The 27,059-nt window shown below is 39.1% G+C and overlaps 1 long non-coding RNA gene across 2 annotated transcripts in view; it reads left to right on the top strand.

Annotated features, from left to right (window-relative positions):
* Positions 1–27,059, top strand: part of LOC131973999 (uncharacterized) — a 182,507-nt gene that overhangs the window by 41,599 nt on the left and 113,849 nt on the right. Inside the window, exons 2-3 of one of the 2 annotated variants that reach the window (XR_009394597.1) lie at positions 15,474–15,560; positions 21,941–22,064. This is a non-coding gene — a long non-coding RNA (uncharacterized LOC131973999). The remainder of the gene's footprint in view (positions 1–15,473; positions 15,561–21,940; positions 22,065–27,059) is intronic. The other variant, XR_009394598.1, reaches the window with a different exon arrangement.

Here is a 27,059-nt window from a genome sequence, read left to right as displayed (position 1 = left end):
AAAAGAGAGTGGGGGCTTTGTTTTATTATGCACAGAAAGTGGTAATAGGTTGCATATTCTGGCAAGCTTTTTTTCACTGTAGACGTTTTCTCTTTGACAATGCAGGAAAAGCTGAGGTGTTACTAAAACATGTTATTTACACCTGTGCTCTCCATACTTTGACATGTCAAAGTGTCTTCTGTACAAAACAAGCCTATTTTGCTCATGTTCAAGATTGAAAGTGATACTCTACCAAAGTTTGAAACAGGAAGCATTCAACTAGTTTTAAAACGATGTGGTTTAACTAGAAATCCCCATCCAATTTTTGGTAAATATTCATTATTAATTATCTGTCAAGGAAATTCTGTTGAATGTGCATCCCAAATGTCTAACTGGTTCAGGGACTTTATAGTGTGTCAGGCATGACAATGCAAGAACAATGTTAAAAATTCTGTTTCTGTTCAGAACTGAGCAATTGGAAAATCAGAGCAGGCCCTTTTGCTCCTAGGGCTATTATCGTGGTTTCATCCTTATTTTAAAAGCTCAGCTATAGTTTCAGCCAAAGGTTCAACCTAAGCATAAATCTATTAGTGGGATAATTTTCATTCTCACTGGAGATGAAAATAAATTGCTCGAGGCATGAATAGAGACCCATAGGGAAGGGGAGGGGTGCTCCCCACCATCTCCCAGTCAAATTGCTTCCCGGTGATTGTTTCACTTTTTATTTGAGCGGTTCTGTATCCCTGGATTCAGTGCAAAGTGTGCCGTGCCTGCTGCCTGCATCTCATTCCTGTCCTGTGTTGGCAAGGCCAAACCAATCCACAGATTTTTTTTTTCCTTTTTTTGCTCTGCTCACTATGGTCAGCCATGGACTGGACATGATTCAAATAGCTGTAGGAAGATGCTGTTTCAAGTTGTTTGTACAAACTAATCATTTTTCACTGATTAACACAGACAGATTAACACAATCCTTCCTGTTCTTGATTGGACAGGAACACCAAACTATGGGCTGTCATTTACATAACTCATTCATTCTGTACTGCACTGATTGCAATAATTGTTGACAGGCTTAAATCTCTCAGGAAAGCTAGTCTCGCTCATCACAAATGTTCACTAACTAAAACTTGTGTCAAGGGAAATACTCCAGATGTCTCCAAAAAGTCCCCTGTGTACTGTGTTGTTCAATCTTATACCTATAGGTTTATCAGTGGGTTTTCATATGAGCAGTGATTTTTTTCCCCTAGTACTTGTGTTACATTTTCACTCAGTAATTAACATGATGTTGAGCCGCCAACTATCAGCCCTCTCTCACTGTACTTCACATTAATAAAGGCTAATTCATCAGTACTAATTTGCTTTGCTCATTTTCTAACTCACCTTGAGAAGAAGTTAAGACGAGCCGATCTGCCAGTGAAGGACAAACAACAGAAGACAAGTGAACAGAGGAGCAAGACGATGTTAACAGCTGTTTGTTGGCTGCAGAGTTGAATGATGAATTAATTATTCCGCCATCAAACAGTGGAGTACTTTCCCGGGTCCAGACCTTTGAATCCACCCACTCTACTAAGTAGACTGCTTCGTCTGTCATTATGACATGACACAGCAGTTTCTTGGTTGAAAAAAACATTATATCCCATGATTGCTGCAGGGGACTATCGATTAGCCAATCACCACTACAGCCAAAACTAATGCCATTTTCAATCTGCTATCAAGCTATGCACTGAAGTCATTGACTGTTTATACAGATAGAATGCATGACGGCTCCCCAACATTGATGCCAAAACACAGTGTTCGCCCCCTTGTGGCTGGCTGCAGTATAGGTCATAAACCCTTCGATCCCTCCATGTTAGCGAATGGAACATTGGCCAAACTAAAAAGTCATAGCATATGTCAAATACATTTTTCCCAAAGATGGCGTCCATCATTTTCGGTATTCCCATCACATGTATCTATTGTGTGTATTTGATGTTTCAAAAACAGGACTGTCAGGTCATGATTGACAGCTATGTTTTACTTTCGATTGGTTGGGCAGGTGTGTGGGCGGGACCTCCATACCGTGCCTCCAATGTCCAATCACCATTGTGCACACTCCATCTCCAAGTGATGCCACCAGTGCAAGATGGCAACGCCTGTATCCAGGATATTTTGGCTTCATTTTCATGGGGAGGAAGTGGAGATGCATTGTCCATTCATACAGTCTTTTAATTACAAAGAGGACATGCCTTATCATTTTCACCAGACATAGTAGTTTACCTTAACTGTTAGAATCCTGGCAAAACCAGTACGTGTATGTAGGCGGATACATTGATCTCTAGTGATTGGTCAGGGAAAACTGAATCCCTTTACTGTATGGCACTTAATGTAAACTCTTCAACATGTATTTGATGTATTGGATGGGTATTATTGTGCTCTCTCTGTCACTGGAGTTGATAACATTAAGTACAGTAGAAGGCAAATGCAGTGTTAAGTAAAGGGACTTATCCATAGTTATCTCGTTTTTCACTGTGGCCTCTTTTTTCCCCTTTAAAATGCATCACAACTTGCTATCAGTTTTGAAGCTCAAAGGCTATATACTGTTTATAGAGGTTTGCTGGTTTCTAAAAATGGTCCAAATTTGCTTCATGCTGGAACATGAAGGCACAGCAATCATCTGAAAGTGGATTGTTTGCGCACTCCTCCTTATTCTTTTGGGAACCGTTGAAACACAATGAAAGCCATTTGCCCTGTATTGACTCCTAGGTTCAGCTCAATAGCTCTGGATGATGACAACGCACACTGAATGGTCCTCTATTGCTCTTTAGGTTCCCCAGGGAAGAGGCTTTGTGCCTGACATAACAACATATTAGGCTTTTTTAAGATATTGATTTGCACACCCTGTTTACTTTTACACACACAACGGCAGCCTAAATAATCCTAGAAACACACAGAAAAACACCACATAGGCCAAAGTAAAATCTGGCACAAGGGAAAATCTGATGCATCCTCAAACCAGCTTTTTTCTCTGATAATAGCTTACACTTCTGTGAACTTGCATTACATAACACATTTGGTCCACAAATTGGAATTTGAAACATTTTGCGACCAGTAATAGATGCTTGACAGGCCTTCATGGTTTGTAACTCTGAAGTGACAAAAGCAGAAATAACTCAAAATATCACTCACAGGATCTCTCTGTTTTTGAGTTTTTCATTCTCTCTTTTCTCCATTTCTTAAAATATACACAATCCTCTAAAACGACTCAAAGACAACAACATAAATAGTCATGAAATGCAAAACTTTGTTTTTACTATACCCACTCAAGGTTTGGAAGTAAACCCCCCTTAGGTCATTAAAAATGGAGAGCTCTTCTGTTCTTCCTCTGTATGTATGAAATATTAAGATAAGAAGGATGTTTCACTGGCCTTCCTCAAGTCGCTGTTTGTGTGGATTTATTGCAGCTGTGAATCTCTACTCAGACTGTTTTGATATAAATCTCACAATGTAATCGGAGATTTGATACATAAAACCTACAAGTCAACAATTCAATATGTTTGCAGTCGTTTTTCATTTGATCTGACCAGTAATGAATCAAAATGCAAAGTTTTTTAAAAACATTTAATGCAACTCCTAGTTTCTCTCTTGCTGCTGACAGGGTGGGTTTTGCATGGAACAAACTGGAAAAGTGTGATGATTAACGTCAGGTAGCTAATTCATACATAAAGTATAGTATAGCCAGAGATAGATTCTCTGTTCATTACTTACATGTACATGAGTTATGACCAGTTTCAGTTTCATTAAACATGCATTCATTTCTTATTTCTCTGGAATAAAACAAATTAACTTCATGATGCCACTGTGTAAGAATTACATAAAATGCAAATGCTAGTCTGCTGTCTGCTGCTTTTGGTCTATGTAGATCACACATATTGCTTCAGATTGCAATAGTTTACAACTGAAAATGCAATCATGGGGCCCAGGTGCTATTCTTTAGCTCACTGTAAAGCATAATATCCACTATATAGTACAGTGCATGTGTTGTGAGAAACAAAAAAAGAAAAATTGGATGAGATTTCAGAGCAGCGTGAGTGAAGCAAATTCGATCATGGCTTCAAATGATTTTGAATGCAAGGTCATTTCCACATTGTTGTTTTGAGCCTTTGTGTTTTCCAGTTATTAGTTTTCCACAGGGCTAGACAGTAACGGTTGCCAATACCAAAATTCAAGAAATTCGCAGCCATATTTTAACATAAAAAAACAGGGACAGCAAAGGCAACACATGCACTCCACAATAAAAACATTTTAATATTTGTTGCATAATGATATTTATATATTGCTGTTACAGTTGGAACCTGGAACCTGACAGAGCTGCTCTTGTGATGGTGCATTTACTCCTGTGTGCACAGGCATCAGTTTTTAGAGACAATGGTGAAGCAAATTAACCCTTTATCAGGGAAAGAACTATATTTGGTAACTTCAGGTAATATTTCGAGAAAAAAGTTGCAAATTTACTGGATTAAAGTGGCAAATCTACGAGAAAAAAAGTTGCAGATTTAAGAGATTTAAAGTGGCAAATCTGCGCGAAAAAAGTTGCAGATTTACGAGAAAAGAGTGAGAGAAAAAAGCAACTTTTTTCTCCCAGATTCACCACTTTAAATCTCATAAATCTATGCATTTTTTTCTAGTAGATTTGCCACTTTAATCTCGTAAACTTTTTTATCAAAATATTATTTTGTATGTTTTTTTTACACATTCTGGCTCTATGTAATATCCTCCAATATTCTCTAGGGTTGAAATTTGGAATTTGCAAGTATTTCAATGAGTGCCCTATTAAGGGTTAAGTTGTTTGACGGGTGTCAACATTATAAACACATGCACAAAGAACCAGATGAACTTGAACAAAACTAGTCTTGGGAGGCAAAGTATCTCAGCACTGTTGAGCTGGATGGAAAATTACCTTACGTGTCTAAGCCAGTCGGGAGAGGAGCAAAAAGTCTTCAGTCCTGTTCTCTGCTCTTCTTTTAAAAAATAAATTGTTTCAGGTTCTGATATAACTGATGCTATTGCATACGCTAACATCTGTAGGAGCCGCCATGGGTGATTTGAACGAACAGTCACCTCTCCAGGTCGCAAACCTCACAGGACGCGGATCGGTGATCAGTTCTGTAATGTGAGCACTGCTTTAGCTGCAGCCATGTTAATATGGGTGTAGCTGACAGTTGGATGACAAACAAATAAAAACAACATCTAGAGCCATATCTCTCTGTCAAAAAGATGAAAAGACTTTGAACTTCTGCAGCTACGTTTGTTAGAGACACTCCTCTCTTTAAAGTGTTATTGTTGAAAAAATCAGATTGAGAGATTATTTTTAATTGAGTACAACTATAATCAGTTAATCTAAATGTTGACCACATAATCTGTGCTCTGTATTGTGATCTATATTTCCCTCTGAAATTCCCTGAAGTTATATTGAAAAACGAAGAGGGGATACATCTTTTGGCCCTAACCATTGTAATGCATCTCCATTTGTTCTCTGAAATATGCAATATGTTTCTTTTATCCCCTCTGAGTGTCTGCATAACAGGCATCCGTTGTGTTTGCACTTGTGTCTCGCTCCGACACTTTGCCCCGCTGCCAGTGTACGGTGACTGAGCTTGTATATCTTGAATGAAGTGAGCTTAGCACAGCTGTCCCTGTCATGCATCATTCCTCTGGTCACATCCTTCCTACTTTATCCATCTGCTCAAGGCCTGCCTAGTGTGTGTATGTGTGTGCGTGTGTGCATATGTAAAAGCTCGCATTTGTAATCCTCACCCTGCTACATCAGACCAGGTTTTCTCTGTCACATCAGCAATACCCAGAGGAAAAGGCTGAAGCTGCATGTGTGTGTCCGTGTGCATGTTCCACTGATGGTTGTGTCTAAGTTTGAAAACCGATGGACCGAATTTTAAAGGGAGTGACAGTATGAACATCCAAATACTGAACTAAAAGCTGAGTAAAGTGAATGAAGTGACATGGTGTTGGACTTAATGCACTCTGAGATTTTACATAATATTATATTTTAACACGAGTCAAAAGTCTCCCAGACAGCTGGAAAATGTTCAGAAAAAGGGGGAAGCTTGAGATGAAAAGAGTGTTGTGAAAGGAGTTAAAGTAGCTGAAGCAAATGGAGACTGCTATCGCTCCACTGCAATATAAAAAATCACTGAATATGCAAAAGAAAAGAAAAGGGAAGGTTAAATGCCTAAGTCTGGATTTTCGTCTTTCATAAGCAGGTCTTATTATAAGCTTTGAAACACATTGAAATTACGTTAATCGCCTAGAGAGACTATGACAATAAAAGCAATAATAACTGACTGTGCAAAGAAAAAAAATCTCATAAAATTGTGTGTATCTCATAAAATTATAGTATTGAAGGTGTGAAAGACACAGAATAATTGAAGAGCTATTCCTTTAGGGCCATTTTTAGTAAGAATGTAAACAATTACCACAAGCGGCTGAGAGTCTGTGCCAAATGTATCAACAATGTGTGTCATGCAAATTAATTTGGAACGAAGTGGGTTACATTTGAAGAAGGCATTAGGTAATTGTAGTAACAGTTTCTTTTCTCATCTTACAATATTTTCTTGTCAGATATTCTGTTGACAGGTCACAACTTACAGCAAGTCTTAAGATTGTTTTCTACTCTTTAAATTTTAGGTCACTGTAAAAACACTGAAGATGTGAAAGGAACCTTCATTTATTCTCCTCTTCATTGTCATCCTCAATCTCCATCCATGTTTTTTTTCTCAGGTCCTGTCATTTGTCTGTTCATACCATTGTTGTAGCACAGCCTCACTAAATAATAGGCTAGTTTGGAACAGGTTGTGAAGTTAAGACGAGGCTTTTTATGTGTCTGAATTTGCATACTTCTGTTGTGAGACTTGCTATTTTGAGTGCTTACGTGCATTCACACTGTAAAATATGAGACAATACAGTGCACTATGAGTACCTGAATGATACTATTTCGTAGCGGTTGCATTGGAAATACCAACATCAAACTGTATACATTTAAGTTATACAAGCACTTCCAGTTAGAAATAAAGCCATTATTGGGTTAATTTATCCATCTGATTTGAATTACTACAGGTACTGTGTGATATCTGTGTGTGGCTATCACTGGCTGACCTACCAAGCTTCTAGAAATCTGCAGCTGTGTGTGATTCAAGACATCAACACTCTGTCGAAATGCAGACGATATGCAAGTACGTACCGTGTACATAATGTTCAATATGGAAATGTACGAAGGGAAATATCTGAATTGAGACAAAGCATCAGCCTCAGTATTACAGTATTGAACAAAATCAAACAGAGATCATTAACTAACCAACATTTCTTGCATAAACCTCAACATACGTATTGACTAACAACAAAGCCTCAATTAACAGCCGGCAATGGATGTCCTTTCATTGTTTTTTAGTTTTCCAGAAGTTTTCCAAGTTTTTACGAAACTTCAACCCTGTCAATGTGCTGTCTGCATGATGTGACATCTTTTGAATCATGTTGGCAAAAAAGCTGTGTTCACACAATGCAATGGAGTCTCTTTTCATTTCAAAACTCTAAAATTGATTCCAGAAATTGCTTGCAGTGGTTAGAAAAAAAGTAAAGGTAAAAAATAAAACTTTGTATTAAAACAGCTGCCAAGATTCTGTTAGCAGGGGCATTATGTTTTGCTCGCTACACCAATAGTGCATTTTCACACCTTGAGAAGATTAAGTGAAGGAGGCATGGCTACAAATAGGGAGCAGTCAAACATCGAACTCGTGTAGTTAAAAATGAATGTGTTGTGACAGGGGGGTAACATATGTTTGCCTTCGAATACAGCAATGTAGTTTGCAAACTTGCACAAATGTGAGTCAGGTACTCTTTGTCTATCACATACAGTGTCTCAGTGGACTACACCAGCAGTAGTTTCATGCTAAGAAAGCACATGACATATGAGGAAAATGAAAGAAACAAAGTTATAGCTATAGATGGAGAAATCACACAACCAGCGGTGCAAACGGTCAGAATTTATTGTCGGATTGTGAGATTTCCTTCAAGTTTAGAGAGAATTAGTATCTATTTTTAGGAGGAAAGATGCAGAACATTACGTCAACAGAAAGCGAGATAGTGCGTGAATCACATCATCAATCATACATGCCATAACAGTTGTTCTGTGGCATAGACAGTTTTCATTCTGCATGATGTACCTCTCATCCTTCTCCCAGCACATCCTTCCTCTCCATCCTCTCTTTCTTCTGCAAGCTCTCTGAGGCAGTATCTTGACGTCAGAACATCACAGACGGACACACATGCACACACATCTGGACTTTTGCAATTTTATATGCCTCTGCACACACATCACACACTCAAATATTACCACACATGCATGCGCAGGCTCTCACTCTCTAACACACACACAAACAATTTCACTTGCTCCTACTGTTCCCTGTGGCCTGTGATGGAACTGACACACTGTCTCATTTGATCAGTGTGATACCATTGTCTGACATCTTTAGTGGAGATGGGGGCTTCGGGGTGGGAGGTTGAGGGATGCAATGTAAGAGCAGAAGTCGATGGGAGAAGAGGAGGGAGGAGAGATGAGGGATAGTCGTGACCAAAAGTGACCCTCAAAGACTCTGAGATTTCTCAATGAAGGAGGGAAAGCTGCGAGGATAACTGAGGGGAGAGACAGTGGCTCGGTCTAACCGGATGCATTTTCCCCTAAGGCATTTGATGGTCACATGTGCAGCTGCGGTATATTCACACGGTCACACAAACACACACTCGCCTCACCAAGCTTCATTGGTTTGATAGTTTTTTCTCCACTGGCCTGCAGCTGGGAGATCACAAAAGATGAGACATGGCTTCAAGCTGTTCCCAAATCCAGTCACACATATACACCACCTAAGGCCTGTAATTGTGTGTGTCTACAGTATGTCCCTGTGTTTGTGTGTGTGTGTGTGTGTGTGTGTGTGTGTGTGTGTGTGTGTGTGTGTGTGTGTGTAGAGCAGTGGGTGTGGGTGTATGAGACGGAGCGTTTGTGTGGGACACTATGCCCAATGTTCTGGAAAGGATGTCAAGAACACTTGGCTGTGATGTGTTACCATGTTGACCAGAGCCCAGCTGTGGTGGGGATTTAACTGGTTGTCATCATGTTAATTAGTGTTGTCATGATAATTTGAGTCTCCATGGCTTCGGCCACAGATTGCATAACAGGCCTGCAAACTTCGGGCCACATCTGGAACCCCTGATTGCCTAACAATTAGAATAAATAGAAGTAACAATGTCATCAGACTTGAATTGCCAAATATAAATAACATCTATACCGGGCCCTTGAGATATGAGGTGAAATTAGCATACCATATTACTTGTGTACTCATGACTAGGGTTGTCAAAAGTATCGATACTCAAAAAAGTATCGATACTAAAACATTGTATCCGGATACATCAAAACTATCGAGTATCTGAAGCTTGTTATCATAGTTGCAGTTTCTTTTTGCACAACTGTTTTTTTATTATAAATATTTAACCTTCTGTTCTGTTAATCTTTACATGTTGCATTTTTCTTGTTAATAAAAATATTTCTGTTAAATTTTGGGGTCTTTGTTTTTATCCTTGTGGTATTGAAAATGGTATTGAGTATCGAATATTTTCCTGAGTATCGGTATCGAGTTGAAAATTTTAGTATCGTGACAACCCTATTCATGACTGGTTCAGTTATGCATTGATGTACGTGTTTTGGTGTCTATATATGAAAAATACAGCTCATGCTGTGAGCTTATTTATTAGGAACGTGCTATGAACAGTTATTAGATGTGTTGGCCAGCAAACACATTTCAGCAATTTGTGCACACAGCCCCCTACATAGCAAGAGTTTGTGTGTGTATAATAAATGGCTGTGACATATTTATTGTTTTTCCAATGTGAGTGATGTAGATAAATTTCATGTTGTATGATCTCAAGCAATATGTCAAATATGTTACGCCTTAACTGCCTTAATATTTTCTTTTTTATGAAAGTTATATATATATATATATATATATATATATATACATAAACTTTCATAAAAAAGAAAATAATTAAGTAATTTGAGCTGCTGACTCTCCCTTTAATTTTTCAAGACAAAAAAGTACAGTCATTTTTTTTTTTATATTTTAAAAAATAAAATTCTGAACAGGATTACATCGAAAACGGCAAACCTTCAAAGGAAAACATTTATTCATTTAATTCATGAGAGTTTAAAAAGGGACACATTTTTTAATATGTCATGTAATAAACAATTCCTATTCTTTGGCCTTTTTGGCCGCTCCAAGTACTGTTACGATAACGACATCTCCTGGCTTTGTTTGCATTTTCTGCTCTTACATTGTCCTTGTGCTATCAGTGTCCTTGTTTGCACTGCAACGTTATCAGTCATACATTTGTTTTTCACTGAATGAGAAAATGGACATGTGATGTGGGAAAAGTGTCAATGCATTAGAGCTAGCAGTCCTACGTTGCATATTTTCTATACCAAGTTGGAGCACAGCTTTAGTTTTGTGTACTCTTTAAAGACTTGCTTGCCATATTTTGACACTGAAAACAGCATTTTATTTTTTTTTACAAATCTCTGATGTAATATTGATGAACACCCCAATTGCAATTCAAAGGGTATTTCAACCTATTGCAGATATAGAATGATTATTAACTAGTATTGTGTCATTTCCTTGCAGTAGTAATTATCCCCAGGAAGCTCATTGTCTCCTTTTAAAATGGTTACATTTTTGGTCTCAAAATCACAGAAGGATTTTGAAAAACTTTTGTCTTTATACAGTCTATGGTCTGTCCACCTTATTTTGTTGCAGACATTTAAGCTGTCATGTGCAAGGCCTCAGGGACTGCAGGTGAGATTAGCTGTCATGCTACAGAGACCAGGTAAATAACTCCAGGACATCATGTCACACATTCTGGATGGAAGAGAAGAAAAGGGAGATTTCTTTAATTCCTCCACCAAGGGGTCGATGGTCCATCCACCCGTGTAATGAGGTCTGTTAGCCAAATGAGCAGCCCTTCAAGTGTAAGTGCATTTCTGTGTGTGTGTGTAGAAGTGTGAGAGGGCTACACAGAAAAGAGCTCACACAAGTGCATTTAAGTGCATGCTAATTTTTCGGCGTGCATGCACTCGTGCACGCCATGTCTGTGTCTTTCATAACGTGCAGCCTGCACAGGTGTTCCTCACAATCACTCAGGGAAAGCAATCAGCCTTACAAATGTAACGCCCATAAATATACAGTGAACTTGTCAAATGTAACTAAACATCTGCAGCTATCCTCTAGAATAAATGGAGACATCATTAGTCACAGCTTTCTGCTGTCATGTTCTCATATGGAGCTATCAGCAGCAATCAGGTAGTTGCAGCCAGACATGCTTTAAACCAATATGGCCATTTGTTTTTGCAAGAATTTGCATATTGACATGAATATCTCTGTAGTTCTTATGTTTCCATGGCGAAGATTGTAGACATGTAGGAGGTAACACTAGTTTCCTGCTGCAGGCTGGATCGTGTGTTTGTGGAACGTCCCACAGTAGTGCTGCAGAGTCGGTGTTGACTCTCCCAGTTCTGCTTTAAGTATTTTGAAAAAGCCAGATGAATATGGTTTTAATTAATGTGCAGCAACAAGCAAAAACTGACAGTGTTGATGATAAAACTCCATTATGTAAATGCAACATTATTGAAGAATGTTTTCCATTAACAAGATATGCAAAAAATAGGGAAGGAGGGGAAGAGGTAAAAAAATAAAACATTTAATTTCATATTAAATTGACCTTTTAAGGTAAATCCAAATTAGTTCTTTCTAAAGGAAAATGCATATGCAATCTGATGCTTGTGATCTAAAGCACACATTTTTCTTGGAAATGAATTGAGGATGTATTGAAACTGAAGAAGTGTGTAACTGATGTTTAGCAGCCATCAAGTCTTTAACAGTTATTTAAATGGGTGGACCTTTCACACATTTCCGAAGCAGCGGGGGACTTAATGACACAATAGCATGCTGAGAAGGGCAGAAAAAAAACCCTGAACTGGAAGCAGGGAAGACATGGGAAACCTTTGGAAATCATTATAGAATATGTCAAATACTTACATTTTGCCTATTCATCAGGCTAGACTACAAAAGCTGACATTTTCTTGTGACTTGGTCTCTAAATACTCTCTGTAGCTCTTTACAAGATAATATACAGACCTAAGGTTTTGGATTGCTAACTGTCTCCAATCTCTGCTGCCAAAGACGTCCCTGCTGTCGTGTATGGACTTCCTTTAAGAAGTCTGAGCATGTTTTGACTCCTGTTCAATAAGACGATGAACCCTAATGTGACTTGGCTCAGTCCTCAACTCTCTGCCCATTTGAAGTTTCTAATTGTACAAATGGTGATGAAAGATGCTCAGTGGTTAATGCCAGTAACATACTGTACTCGCTTTACTCCTCCACCACCACTCAGTTTGTACACACTTTGCAGTTTACTCCCCCTAAAATAGCACAAAATGTAGAAACACCACATTCTGTGTTTTGGAAGACGCCAGCAAACGTGGCAACTGTGCATAATTCTACTTAATTTCGCCTTTTAAACTAGAATGACAGATTTCACATTGCTAGGTATAATATTCAAACATTTTAAATATCCAAAGAAAATACCTCGTCAGCAGCATCCAGGTCAAATAGCTGTCAGATTAAAAATGATGCTGGGTATTTTGATAGTCTCTGAATATTATAATTGGTTTACCAAGGTGATGGCACCGCAGTGTACTCGGCCTTATTCAAAGAGTTATTTTTGAATACTTTTCCATCCTGACTGACATTAATTAGGGGGAGACGTCATCCTGCATTAAAATGTCACCACACAACAACACTAACACTTTGTGTTAGTTAGTGAGTGTGTGTTTGAGATGTGGGAAAACAGGTGGCGGCATACATTAGTACAATCAACATATATTGTGTGTGAGTATGCATATTCATAGATGTGAATGCCTTGTGTCAGTGTCTGACTCTCCTATTTGTTTGGTCCATGTGCAGCTGTGTGTGTGCGTTTGTGTTTGTGAGTATTCTGTCGAGGTAAGCAGTTTGTTTTGAGACAGCAGCAGGGATGCTCACACCTACACCGAGTCCTAATGAGGATTTTACTAAACCCACAGAGTCTACTATATAACTATACCAGCCCCTGTGGAAAGCCTGACACTGCAACTACTGTGTGTGTGTGTGTGTGTGTGTGTGTGTGTGTGTGTGTGTGTGTGTGTGTGTGTGTGTTATTGACACTTAAGGGGAAAAGGACCTGAGACAGAAAACGCAAAGGAGGATGGAGTGCAAGATAGGAGGGGATTAAAGGGGATGGAGAGGGAGAAGAAGTGGGACTGGTAGGGCAGTAGATGCTAGACGGAGCTGGGTTTATTAATATCCATTTGAGGTGGGGGAGGAGGGGGTGGGTGTGCTGCGCAGGGTCCGCTAATGCTTCTCTTGGCATTGACACAGTTTGGCACCCTGTCTGAAAAAGACTTAGAAAGTGCTCTGAGTAACCCTGAAACACCAAGCAAACAGCTCAGTGTAAAAGGCAGAGACACTCTTTCACTTTTCATGTTTTTTTGTTTTCTTGTTTTTCACTTGAGACATTACAGTACTGGATAAAAAAGATCTTGTACCTCAAATAGAGATAATAACTAATAAACACTTCACTGTCACGGTTAAACAGAAAAACATCAGTACAAAGATGGTTGTGGTCACTGTTTTCACTTCTATTAATCAGGGAATTTATACTATGGAATTAAGATAATTACTTACTAATTATTACTTTCATGTTAAAAACAAATGGAAGGAAAAGAAGAGAGGCCTATAGCAGAAAATAAATAAAACTCATGGTAGGTATTGGCTTTCAAATTTGGGATTCTTTCTTTTATTTTTTTTTCTTACTGTAGAATAACAGAATCCTTAAAATGAATGCCTTTAATCAAACCGAAAGCCACGTGTTGCAGCAACGTTTTTATTTCAGCTCATCGCGAGTCTTTGTTTCTGCATTTTGCTGACGGTTTCTCTCCACACACACACACACACACACACACACACAACATATGATCTAGGGCTGGACTGTCAGTTCCCTCGAACATTTTTACAGCTCGACTCACTTTTTCAGTGACATGACTCTCTCACTCACAGAACAAACCAACATTTCATGACTTGAAGAGATTTCACTGCTCAAACAACAATGTAACTTGTGAGAGTCATTTTCACAGGTTGACAGTGCAGGAATCAGGATAAGATAGAAATCGTAGCTTCTACAGTTGTTACAGTTATGAAACTTGACATTTTGTAACCGTGTTTATGGCAAAACTGGTTAATCCTGACACCCCTCATACAGTATGGGAGGTTTTTACTTGTGAGTGAAAGCTCCAATTGTATATACACTAACCAGTAATGGCACGGAGTAAGCCAGAGGCATGGTGAAGTTAAAGACTGTAATTTGTATGCAGCGAGAAGAGCATCTGGTCAGCCAATTACCATCTAATGGTTGCTCTTCATCCAGTGTTAACAATCTTCTTATCTGCACCCTGTCTGAGCACCACACACAGGCACACAAACACACACAGTCACACTTTTAATCTTTGCTCGTGCCTTGCAGCTAGAAGAAGTGATGTCCTCTCACCGTGTGCAATGTACTGTACAATGAACCCCTTAATTTCCCCGATCAGCTGGAAGTAAAGCTTCATATCCTCCATCTTTTTCTCTTAACCATGTCCTTACCAAACCTTCTTTTCACAACATCTCCTTACCCTTTTTTTGTTATGTAACTGGGCAACTTGAGTCACTCTGCTCCAAAGAAACTACCTAAATAAAGACACTACGCAGGGGAGGAGAAAAAGAAGAGAAAGGGAGTAAAAGGGAGGGATGGAGAGGGAGCAGATTGCTTGCAAACTAATGACTTATTCCTGAAGATCAAACGGAGCAGACTAAACAGATAATTCCCAGCCAAAGATACTTAACATTGCATAGCCAGTCTCCTATTCCTCAGCTAATTCGCAAGGGGGGTAATTAAAAGGAAAGCTATGAAAAACACTCAAACACTGGGACACACTCGCACACTGTAGCACACACACAGTCCTGCGTTGTGGTAGGCCTGCCACACGTGGCTTTGATAGCATGAGTCTTTTATCCCCTTGGCAGCCTATTGCCTGTGTAAAACGCATTTACAATGTCAATAAAAACCATTTCTAATCATTTGCCGAGCATCTGAATGTGCACTGCCCAAGGTGCTGTGCCTGACACATCCCCTTGTCTTTTCCTGCTACATCTTAGCTCTTCTTACATCCACAAACACACAGATACATGTATGAGAGCGCAAAACGCTCACACCTAAAGATGAACACAACAGAACGGCAGGCAGAACAAATATAGATGCTGTAAAATCCCCCCCTCTAGAAACAAGACTGCTCATTGTTTGTGTGCTGTTAATGTGTCTCATGTCTTTTACAGAGACATGGATGGAGGTCTTTATTGCTGATTTAATCCATCCAAGGCTGATGGGGGTGTAATGGAGGTGGGAAAGCAAAGATAACAGCGGTGAGAAAAAAGCAGTCCTGTAACATATTGATATTTTCCCTCTCCACATACTCCTACACAAGAGATCTTTCACAGACAAGACAGCAGACCAGCACACACAGACAAACACACAAAAGCATACACTGTCCAACACGCATGTGCGAGCAAGCCATTTGTGCATACAGACCTCTGCCACTCTTAATATTGTTGAATCGATCACCGCGTGCTCTGTAAGCCCTAGATGAAAATTCAGTCAAGTTTAACCTGTTCTAATCCCGTGAAGGTGAACCCACACTGCAGGGCTGCCAGCAGCTGCTCTGTGTGACTGTGTGACTGCATATGCATATGCAATACAGTTGTGTTACAATGCATGTGTGGTAACACAGTGGCCCTGTTTCTATTTGTTCCTGTTGCACCACAATGGACGAGTAGCAGCTCTTTCATGAAGTTAAAGTGAAGAATTATCAATACGATACCTGCTCATTTCACTACAAAAACCTAAATAAGGTGACAGCTGGCTGGAGGGAGATCACCAGGGAGCTGAAAGTTTCTTATCAAGGTCAATGACCATCACTACTAACACCTTACTTGCTACAATACTGTGTATCATTTACAGTAAATATCTTCATATAACACTTGTGTTTTCAGTTTTAAAAGTGTCAACGTAGGAAGATAGCAAGTTTCAAATTTTAAGTGGTTACGTCTCCAGTCTGATCCTGAGTGCACAGCTGATAGGTAGGTGGTTTGTTTACATGACATAACACAAGTGCATATTTAAGCGTGGACCGAGAGCATCCAATGTAATGCGATGCAATAGTTAGACACTCGCTTGCTGTTGGAATGTAAGAAATTAAGTAGGTAAAATGAAGGCGGGAGGGCTGACTGGAGCACCTGGAGCTTCCCATGGGAGCCTTAATGAGCAGAATGAGATTAAGTGATTGTTCTTAAACACAACACAAGTAATACATGTATTACAATGTTGTACCATCACGAGTTAGCATAGCATCTGTGCTCCGATTACGCTGTCTCTGATTTGCAAATAAAGGAATAATTGTGTCATTACGAGTTTGTGTAGCTCGGCGGAGATGATTTAGATCACTATAAACCTTAGGTGTATTCAGTATTGTCAGACGGTGTCATACTCTATATTGCAATGCAATCTGGGAGGAAAAAATATGTGATTACGACACTTGAAGAGAATGCCATTATTTACCAGACTAAACTGTAAATTTATACTTAACAGTTTTACATTGTACTGTAAATATTCAGTAATTTTCTGACATAACTGAACAGTATTTTGTCGTAATTTTAGAAGCAAATTAGCCTGGGTATACCCATACTGCCTTGCGCGCTGGAATTTAATTTCGAACCTCCATCCAGTCTGGCAACCAGAGCCGTTTCTTAGCCCTGTTTTAGGGATCCAATCACAGAAGGGGGAGGGACGGCAAGACGATGGCGCGTACTACTCGGCAGACGGAAGCTTGTAGTTTTCTTACAGATCCAACATGGCTGCTGCAGACGCGAAACTCTCTTTAGCTGTAGACGGCGTTTTAAATAGTTTAGAGCGAAAGTTGAAAGGCGAGAGGTCAATCGGAGGCTTCGATGTCCCCCGGCTCGTAGCGAGATCACCGGTAGCGGGGCTATTAGCGCCGCTAATCACCGGCGCTACCGCAACGCCGATGATCTGGCTACGAGCCGGAGGACAGCAGAGCCGCCGAGAGACCCGCAGCAGCTTGTTTATTGCCCATAAAATCAGTGGATGTGTGTGGCTGAATGACATGAGGGGGAATAAAGCGTGAAAATAAATAATCTTGCAGAAAGCGAGAACTGGAGAAGCAAAGCAGCAAGCAACACAACAAACATCCATTTCTGTTGCTCTACTACGTCATCTGGTATAACTGATCTGATTGGCTAAGAGCTACCTACAGACGCTTTTGATTGACATTCTAAGCGCCCAATAAATGGCTCCGGAGGATCGTAAACCACACCTCCTCTACGGAGAAATGCATTGTTGGATGCCAGACTAGACCTCATTTGAGAATAGTCTGGTGTTAGCCAGGCTAGAAGCAAATAGCAATACAATGCAAATGTATTTCTAATAAAACACTGTATTTCTAAAATAAACTTTATATTAAACTGTAAAATCAGTGCTCTGTAGACCAAGCTGCTGACAGTTAATAACTGCAAATTTACACTGAAACATTTTACAGTAAACAATTCATGAAGAAATTATGTTTTCACAGATATTTATGAACTAATGATTACCTTATGACTTATTAATATAGTATTTCCCTGTTTGCTGTCTAGTAACTCGCCATTATCTTCTGTGTAGCTGTCAGAGTTATTCGGGAAGTAATTGTTAAAAATTTGTTCATAATCAGGTCGTTCATTACTTGTTTTTTAGTAACTGCTCTTATTTTTGCTTACCATATTGCAAAGTGTTACAGTATTTGTAGTACAGTGGTGTCTCTCTGTGTGCTATTCAACAGTTTACAGTTGAAGAGGGGAGGCAGTGAGAAACAATGCTCTCCTAACAGGGGTCCTCTGTGCCTGTGTCTAAAAGCCAAATAGAACCTTAGCAGGGGTGCAAATGGCCCTCAGTGACAGCTGTGTGTGGGTGTGAATGTGTGTGTGTGTTTGTGTGCATGAGAGAGAGAGGAGAAAGACGGGGAGGATGAGATGTTCTGACTATGTGTGTGTGCTATAACCTTTGTAAAGCTCAGAATCGTTCGTGGTCTAGTAACCATAATGCCATGGCACATTTACTTAAGGCAGTAATTTCTATACCACTCTCCCCCCTCCCTAACACTGCTTGCTGGGGGAAAATGCAGCATACACACTATATGCATTTGTATGTATGTGTGTTATTGTGTGACCTATGCAGTTCAGTCATCTCAGAAGTACCTGTGGGGTATTCACCGTGGATGTTAGTGTAATGGGGTTTTAAATGTGGTGGGGAGAAAAGTGGATCCCATCAAATTAGCCCTCCATTCATTCCCACTTAGAGCTGCAATAGCCACGCTTCGTCTCCTTAGCAAGGATTGCCTCTCGCTGCACAACCACCGGCTCTGCAACACTCCATGCAGAGCAGCCAACAATGAAACATTTTCACATTACAGCCGCGGTGGAATGTAACTAAGTACCTTCACACTGGTGCTGTATGTACAAATTTGGGGCATATCATATGAGTTACGTGCATTTTTCATACCTTTCCTGCCCAGTGAAAACCATGCTTCTTCAAATGTCTTCTGATAAACTGAAGGATTAAGTGTTCCTTTGTGGGCTGATGAAATGTCCTACTTTTTAACACAAATAAACTATTAACCTGCAGTGCATTTTTACAAAACTGAAGAGAATTTTTTTAGAGATACATGGTTCTTACAGGACAGCAAGACAACAAACATGATGGTTTTATAGAGAAGATGTTTTGCTGTAGATTCAACTACCCAACAGTATATACATATCTACATGTATATTAATATCTATTGCAGTAAAATGTATACATAGCAAGATGCCACTAATATTAACATAGAAAAGTAAAACACTGACAGAAATTATTTACTTTATTTTACAATGAATACAACCCCTGTCACAATTATCATTAATTCCGTTATCATCCCTACACCAGCTGTCGTCACCTCTGCAGTAATCAATGTTTGTATTACTATTGTGTTACTATGTGATAATGAAAAAAGCATAATTTGGGTCTCAGGTGTTGCAAAAACTACTACATTGTATTAATGAGGAAGTCCTCCCTACATCAGAAATTCCTCTTTCACTATTCAAATTTTTGCCATAGGGGTAAACAATCCATTTTATATTTTAATTAGGATGGCTTAATGCACCTAGACCACACACAGAATCGTCTTTCTGAGCCATATAATTGATTGTTTAAAACTGCAAGATATAAATATTGGCATGCAAACATTATATTTTCAAAACATCAGTACGTGGCATTGTCATTTAGAGCATGTTAGCATGTTGACTTCAGCATTTAGTTCAAAGCATTGCTGTGCCAATGTACAGATTCCTATTTTATAGTATTGTGTTTAGTTTAATCCCTGATTAGAAATGAATGAAAACAAGCTATCAACACAAACTTGACTAACCCCCTAATCTGTATGATCAGAAGGCAAGCTGCTATAAGATAGAGAGCCCAAAATATGCCAGAAGGTTAATATTTGTGACTGCTCATCAGATTATCATAAATAAACAACTACTCACATTCATAACTGATATAATTTACTGCAGCCTCTGCTGTCTCTGTCTCCTCTCTGCCTGTCTCATCCAGTCAGATGTTTTCAGCACTGTTATGAAAATTATTGAAAATCAAGTCAACTCTGGCTTCAACATCTCCAACACGTATTCAGCCTTACACCTCACTGTCGGCCCGAAGTTTCTTGCCTAAGGCTCAGACTCCCACTACTCTCCCTGGAAATGGGGAAGATAGATATTAGAAATATACTTTGCAGATTCTACTGGACGCTTTAGAAAATACTTCTTTTACTTTTGGAAGCCAATCTTTTTAATGACTATTTATAATACCAATAAAAAATAATGCTAAGTGTATTGCACTAGTTTATGGCAGTACACTTGTGAATTTAGTGTTACATAACACAAAATAATGAAGACACAGTTTAACATGTGTCTTTTTCTGACACAGGGGGTCTCTTAATCAAAACCCTAACAAAAGACAGGACAATGCCATCAGTGCAATCCTTCAGTGTTCATCATTCAGGAGGTTTTTACCAGGAACTGAATTATCCGCAGAGGTCTCCTCCTCTCCAAAACAAACCAACCAGATGATTAAAACCTGTAAAGACACCGAATTAGGCTGTTTCACGTTAAAAAATCGGTGTTTTTCTGACACTGTTTGGCTCGTCGTTTTTACCTGACGAAATTTCTGCAGAGGTCTTCTCCTGTCCAAAACAAATAGACCGGATGACTTATATGGGTAAAAACACTGAATAAAGCAGTTTCATGTTAGAAAACTGTTTCTCCAAAGCTGTTCAGCATGTAGGGAGAAGGGCAGGACCCAGCAAGCTGCTGCTAACAGTTGTTCAGCTTGTGTCTCTGATAATTTAAGACCCTGATGCTGGGTGACTAAAAACATTAATCCAATAAAAATATATAGTTAAAAAGCCACCATGATCTAAAGAGTGTATTGCAAATATATAGGTTAAAACTCAATAAAAAGTCAGTTCATAACACATAGCACATATGGAGTCATGACGTCACTGACAGGCAACAACAACCACATGAAGGGCATCGTGTTGTTAATGAAAATGATTTTTCTGGTTTGTATATCCTTGGAAAGATCTCTGATAATGCAACTCAGCAAAATATATAACATAGATCTAGGAGGGTTTTTTTGTTGATATTTTAATGAAGAATTGTTACATTTTATACTTTTAACATCACTATTACTTAAATTAAGACCTCACAGCTCAGTATTAAATGTGAAATATTCTTTACAGTTGGTTTCAATAGGCACCTATAATATATACTTGTACAGTGAAATCTGTAATGAATACTACCTCCTGAGGGAGACTGAAACCAATAACTAGTTAAATATGGATCAGTAGAAACTTTGAGTGAAGGTCTCAACGGACTAAACTAAATTAACAGGCTTTGTGGGGTTATTGAAAGTCCTGACAAAGAATATGTGCAGCACCATAAAGTATGCATGCAGAGGAGGCGATAATGGCTCATACACACCACATCCATTAATATAACACATAATGGCTTGTTTCTTATATTGTGATTTTTTTATAAGCTGTTAATGTTTCATTGCCCTATAATTGTTGTGACTATCTTCATCATTGGTGTTCATGCCAAAATACTTTTAAAGCAGTACCAAAGCAAATTTCAAAATAACACACAACAACACTGGATCAAGCCCCGTTCTTTTTCTCAGTAGAGCGGGAACAGTTCACTTTCTGTATCGACTAGAGCTGCACTGAATGAACTGTAACAGCCTAGTTATTAAAATCAATAGCAATAACTACAATTCCTCAATTTCAGATTGCCTCTTGACTCAATCAATGGATATCAAATTACCCTGCCTCTAGAGCACGTAATCCCCATCACAAAGAGCGGGGTTAGGCCCTGAATATAGATCAGTGTAGAACATGCAGAGTGCCTCTCATAATGAAGGAGCTCATGGAGAAATTACACAACAAAAGTAGCTGCACTCTGCAGAAACATGTGGGATGAATACACAGAGTACAGTCATTCAATCAATAGTCATTCTTTTGCAAAATGGTTCATTTACACTGGTCTGATATGTGCAATGCAGAGAGAGAATGTGTTAGACTGTTGGTGAAGTATAAAGGTAAAACATTCATTTGTTGGATTATTTGTTTCATTTATGAGATTTTATTCTTTTGTTTTTCTTTTAGTTTTGTTGGTTATTTTTCACCTTCACCTCCAATGGCCTGTTCACTGGCATGACAGCTCAGTTACTATTCATCGGATTGAACATGATGCAGAAATTGAGCCAACCACCCTCGGGGAGAAAAGCAGGTAAACACGTACACTCACATATTTGGGGACATTTTAAAGCTGTGATGAAATGAGGTTAATAGTACACAATATTTTAATGAGGCATGCAGAACACACCAGATTGCTGCAGGGGGTTGTGGTGACAAATACTGTGCAGTGGGTAGGAGGTCTGAAGTCTTTAGTCTGCATTTAAGCTATCTGATGACAGTCTCCCTCTTCCACTGAAAAATGGTGCTAATTGTTATATAGCACCGCACTATGTTGCCAAAATATGGATCTGAACTCAGTGCCAGTGTCAGTGGAAACAAAATCCGATTAACAATATATGGCATTTTAAGAGATGAGGAGAAATAGTGTCCTAGGTGTTCTCTATGTCCCTTTTCCATCCGTATTTACTGCAAAAATCACCTTTCAATTTAGCTATTGATTTTTCTAACTCATAACCCCTCATATCTTAAATGTCCACATTTCTGGCGCATTTCAGGTGGCAAAAATTGGTTTAATTGTGTTTTGACAATTAATTGACTGAAAGTCTCCTGTGACTTTCAATCCCTCTGTTTAAAAGCCAGAAAAACAAAATTTTCCCTTCTTGTATTTACTCTAAATGAAATGCATGAAATCAATAAAATCTTATAAATCCTCAGCAAGAGTCTGAGCAAGAATGAAGGATTAGTTGCATAATAAAATTTTAAAATGTTTCTTTAATTTGTGTATTCACTAATGTATTTATTCTGATGCTTCTATGAATAGGCAGGTCTTATTGTTTTTGATGAACCAAACAAGACATTACCTGATTGGTTGTTCCGTCCTGTCGGTCACATTTTCAAAATGCGATTAGAAACCTTTGCTCAAGACAAAAAACGGTCGGCATTACTGATGTTATTGTGCCTTGTAATACACTAAGACATTATGTTGTCATAATTCCAGCATTAGTCAGACTAGGTAAACCGATTGCATCATAAACTGTCACATATAAGACAGAATGAGAGAGCAAGAGAGAGACAGGGAGCTCCATCATGATGACTCAACATCTTCAGGATGTATGGAGTACAAAGATGTATGAAAGCTGACTGCTGCTGTATGCATAATGTGCCCTTTTATTGCTGTACTTCCAATAGTCTGTGCAATTCAAGGGTGAAGAGGAGTAATTAGTTTCTGTATTGTTAAATCCTCTTGTTTCCTAAGAAACTTGGCCCTGGGAGCTTGATACAAACAAGCCCGCATACAATAGGAGTCTTTTAGAGAATGAGCAATATTTGAATGAGTTAGGATTAAGAAAATGAGTTTCATTTTAAGATTATTGTTGGGTGTAAATCATTTATTCAGCTTGTGGAATGAAAACGCTGTGTGTGTGTGTGTGTGTGTGTGTGTGTGTGTGTGTGTGTGTGTGTGTGTGTGTGTGTGTGTGTGTGTGTGTGTGTGTGTGTGTGTGTGTGTGTGTGTGTGTGTGTGTGTGTGTGTGTGTGTGTGTGTGTGTGTGTGTGTACACATGCGCCTTTAGATGCCCTTAGCGTCAGGGTGCTTGTAGATAAATGGCCGATTGGTATTGACTTCAATTTAGAAAATGCTGCCCTACACTTTTCTCCGTACGAAACCCTGGGCCACCTGGGGGGAAATCCAGAACCGCTCTGCCAAAGGAAATGTATTACTGAGGGTCACTAGCTCCAGTTTAGGGGATTTACTGTACCCTCACACACACACACACACACACACACACACACACACACACACACACACACACACACACACACACACAACACACACACACACACACACACACACACACACCTACATACACACACAGCAGAGAGGCCCTTCTACACTTGTCATGACAAACCCTATGATCTGTGTTGAGAACACACTGCTCATGCTGTCATTGTTGAGGTACGGCAGTGACAGAGCGACTTAGTGTGACGACGGGTGACTGAAGGCTGGCCACAGGCAAATATGTCACAGCTAGTTTAGGCGTCACATCACATCCCTATACATGGTTTAGTTTGGCTTGTATGATTCAACTAAAGATGTTTGTTGTTTACAAGCGCAGACATACTTGGCAGTGGCCCAGACTTAAATGGATGAAAAGTAATAGGTTGAGATTTCGCCTTGACAGAGTCCATAAGCCAAACCTGTGCTTAGACCACGAGAGACAGAATGGAGCCTGCGGTGTGGCTGGCTGCTCTACAGAGACAGAACAAACTGGGTGTTTATACAAAGCATTTTATTACAATCATATTCAGAAGCAGATAGCCACTTCCTCCTCAATCTGATGTCAGCGGGGGATAGTGTCTCCCACTGCCCAACTTTGAATCTCCTTAGAAAACAGAGATTCACACACACACACACACACACACACACTCACACACACTGCATCACTTCACGAGACATCAAACATTGACAAAGTCCCTTTTTAGTGCTGCCTGTTGGCACAGTAACTCCGGGCTAACGAAGTCACACGCTGGCAGAATATTAATAACAGCAAGCCAATCACAGGGCTGCATGGGGGAAAGTTATTTGCATATGAGAGGTGAGGGAGTCCATCCAATACACTGCCTTCATACATCTCCAGAATAGTGGGATGTGTATTTGTGTGCACGCTTGAGTGTATGCTGGCAAAAATTTGCTTGGTGACTCATTCCTAAGAGTGGTCTTTCTTGTTTTATTTTGGCCATTGAAATAAAAAAGTAGAAGACAAACTTTACCTTCTTCAAATCAGTACAGATATTTCCAGTAGAGTACACAGGGCTGTTAAATCTTTTATGGTAAATAGATTTATTCCCCAGATCTGCGTGTCGAGCAACAGCTTCGGTTTGGGGTTGTGACCCAGTGTGCAGGCTTTACTTCTGAGTGTTTGAGCATTTAAACGTGGCTCACCAGACTTTTAAAATCTGAATGAGCAACACTTTACTCATCCCTTCCTGTGGGCTCTGTGCATCACATAGTACTGCAGTTAATGCCTGGGATCATCTGTGCTAACTATAATCAAGACACGCACACACACACACACACACACACACACACACACACACACACACACACACACACACACACAAACGAGTGTGTGATAGAGGTCATCAGTCTGCAAACAATGAGCGCTCTGTCCAGAAATGCACTCTTTGCACATGGGAAGCAAGGATGGGCACGTTTTATTTCAACCTCACAAAATCAATCACACCACTAATGGGATACACAAATATAATTAACTGGGTTTGAGCATCCAGACGTGAAAACAAAAATAGATAAATACCGCAACCTGTTGAAGACTAATTTCCTGAGGGGCTTTATTTATTTATTTTCCACAGAAGCGTGCGGCTCTGATTAATAGTGTTTACTGTCATAATCACCGTTATCAGTGTTCCTCGCTTCCCTAACATTACCTAATACTTTTTTTAAACAAAGGGATCATACACAAGCAATATAGCCTATATTGTTAATGGTATTCATTGAAAGTAATGGGACAGTTGTGTATTGATAAGGAGTTTTAGCACAACAAACAAAACCATGTTGACAGTGTGGATGCCATTCTTCACTAATGAACAGCAATATTCTATGACAAGCAGCAGCAGCCATGACTGCTGTTCTGATTTTTACAGAATTCCACTGGTCATCTCATTTATCTGTGTCTGTGTTTTCCTCCTAATGTGCAGACTCCCTCTCTTGGGATTAGGATCTGACCCCATTCACTGTCCGTTTGTGTCCCAACTACCAAACACCTACTGTGTTCTCAGTTGAGGGAAATCAATAAAATCAATTGAGCTGCATTGTTTCTATTAAGAGCTGTTTGTCAGACAAGATCTGACTTCTAGGTGATGGATTTATAAAACAAGATGGTCAGCTGTTAGTGTGTAAGGAAGATTAGCAAAACAACATGGATACACAACACAGGCTTTAATTGACAGATGCACCCATTTGCATTGCCAGAGTTCCATTATGTCTGACTTGCACTCAATACTTGGTGCATAAGAGCTTTTAGATGTCCCAGTATGATGTGTTTGTTAGGTCTTTATTTGAAAAATATGCTTGTATTTATTTAGTTTAATGATGCAACCATGAGACCCTTTAATTTCACCATCAACAAAGAGTTGAAGCAAGATGTTTGATTTTCAGAAATAATAAATTTGCATTAGAGGAATAAAAATTCACAGATTTTACTTTCACTAAGATTCACTGAGTGAGAGTATTTTAATTTTAATTTTTTATATTTGTTGAATGTTGGGAACTGATACATGAAATCAAATGAGTTTCATTTCCAAATAAAAAAAAGATATTACATTGGATTGATTTTTATTTACTGTAATGTTATGTAATATCTCAGAAAACAAAAGTATCAGATCGAGACTTTGTATCAGCAGATCCTCATCCTTAAAATTTACATAAATTAAAATACACTGGGTTTTTATGCAAATGCAGAACCAGTGCCAGTCACTGGGGGCGTAAAAAGAGCCTGTTGAATGAAAAATCTGTTTCCATCAGGAGAGTCAAAATAGAAGAAAAAAGAAATCCAAACGTTTGCCTGGAAATCACAATAGTGCCTGTTAATTTACATTAAATTCATGTATTCCACATTTTTTAAAGCTATTGGAAAAAATGTGTTCTTACAAAACAAGTTTATTCTACCCTTCAGTGAAATTTGAAAGTTTTTCTCTCCTCCTAATACAGCCTCATAATACAGTTTCATGTTGGAACTATACTAGAAAGGAAGTATTCTTTCATGAAACTGTTGACAACAAGATCTGTACGTTATCTTGAATTACTGTCACGATTTCTGGAAATTCTGGAAATGTTTAAATGTTTTTTTGATACTTTGTGCAGCACAAGCTGAGTGACATGCAGACATCCCTACAGCTGATATCTCATTTATGATTTTGGGGTGAACTGTTCCTTTCCCCAAGCATAACCTCACCTTATTAATGTTTAATAATCACCACCTTAATACGAGAAAAGTGAGAAATACACACTGGGTCTCCTTCTGCATCAGGCTGTTTAACCGTTCAAATGGACAGCTCCTAGTGCTGAAAT

This window comes from Centropristis striata, chromosome 6 (genome assembly GCF_030273125.1).
Source record: "Centropristis striata isolate RG_2023a ecotype Rhode Island chromosome 6, C.striata_1.0, whole genome shotgun sequence".
Lineage (NCBI taxonomy): Eukaryota > Metazoa > Chordata > Actinopteri > Perciformes > Serranidae > Centropristis > Centropristis striata.
Note: the sequence above shows the minus strand (reverse complement) of the source record. Positions and strands in the feature narration are given on the sequence as shown.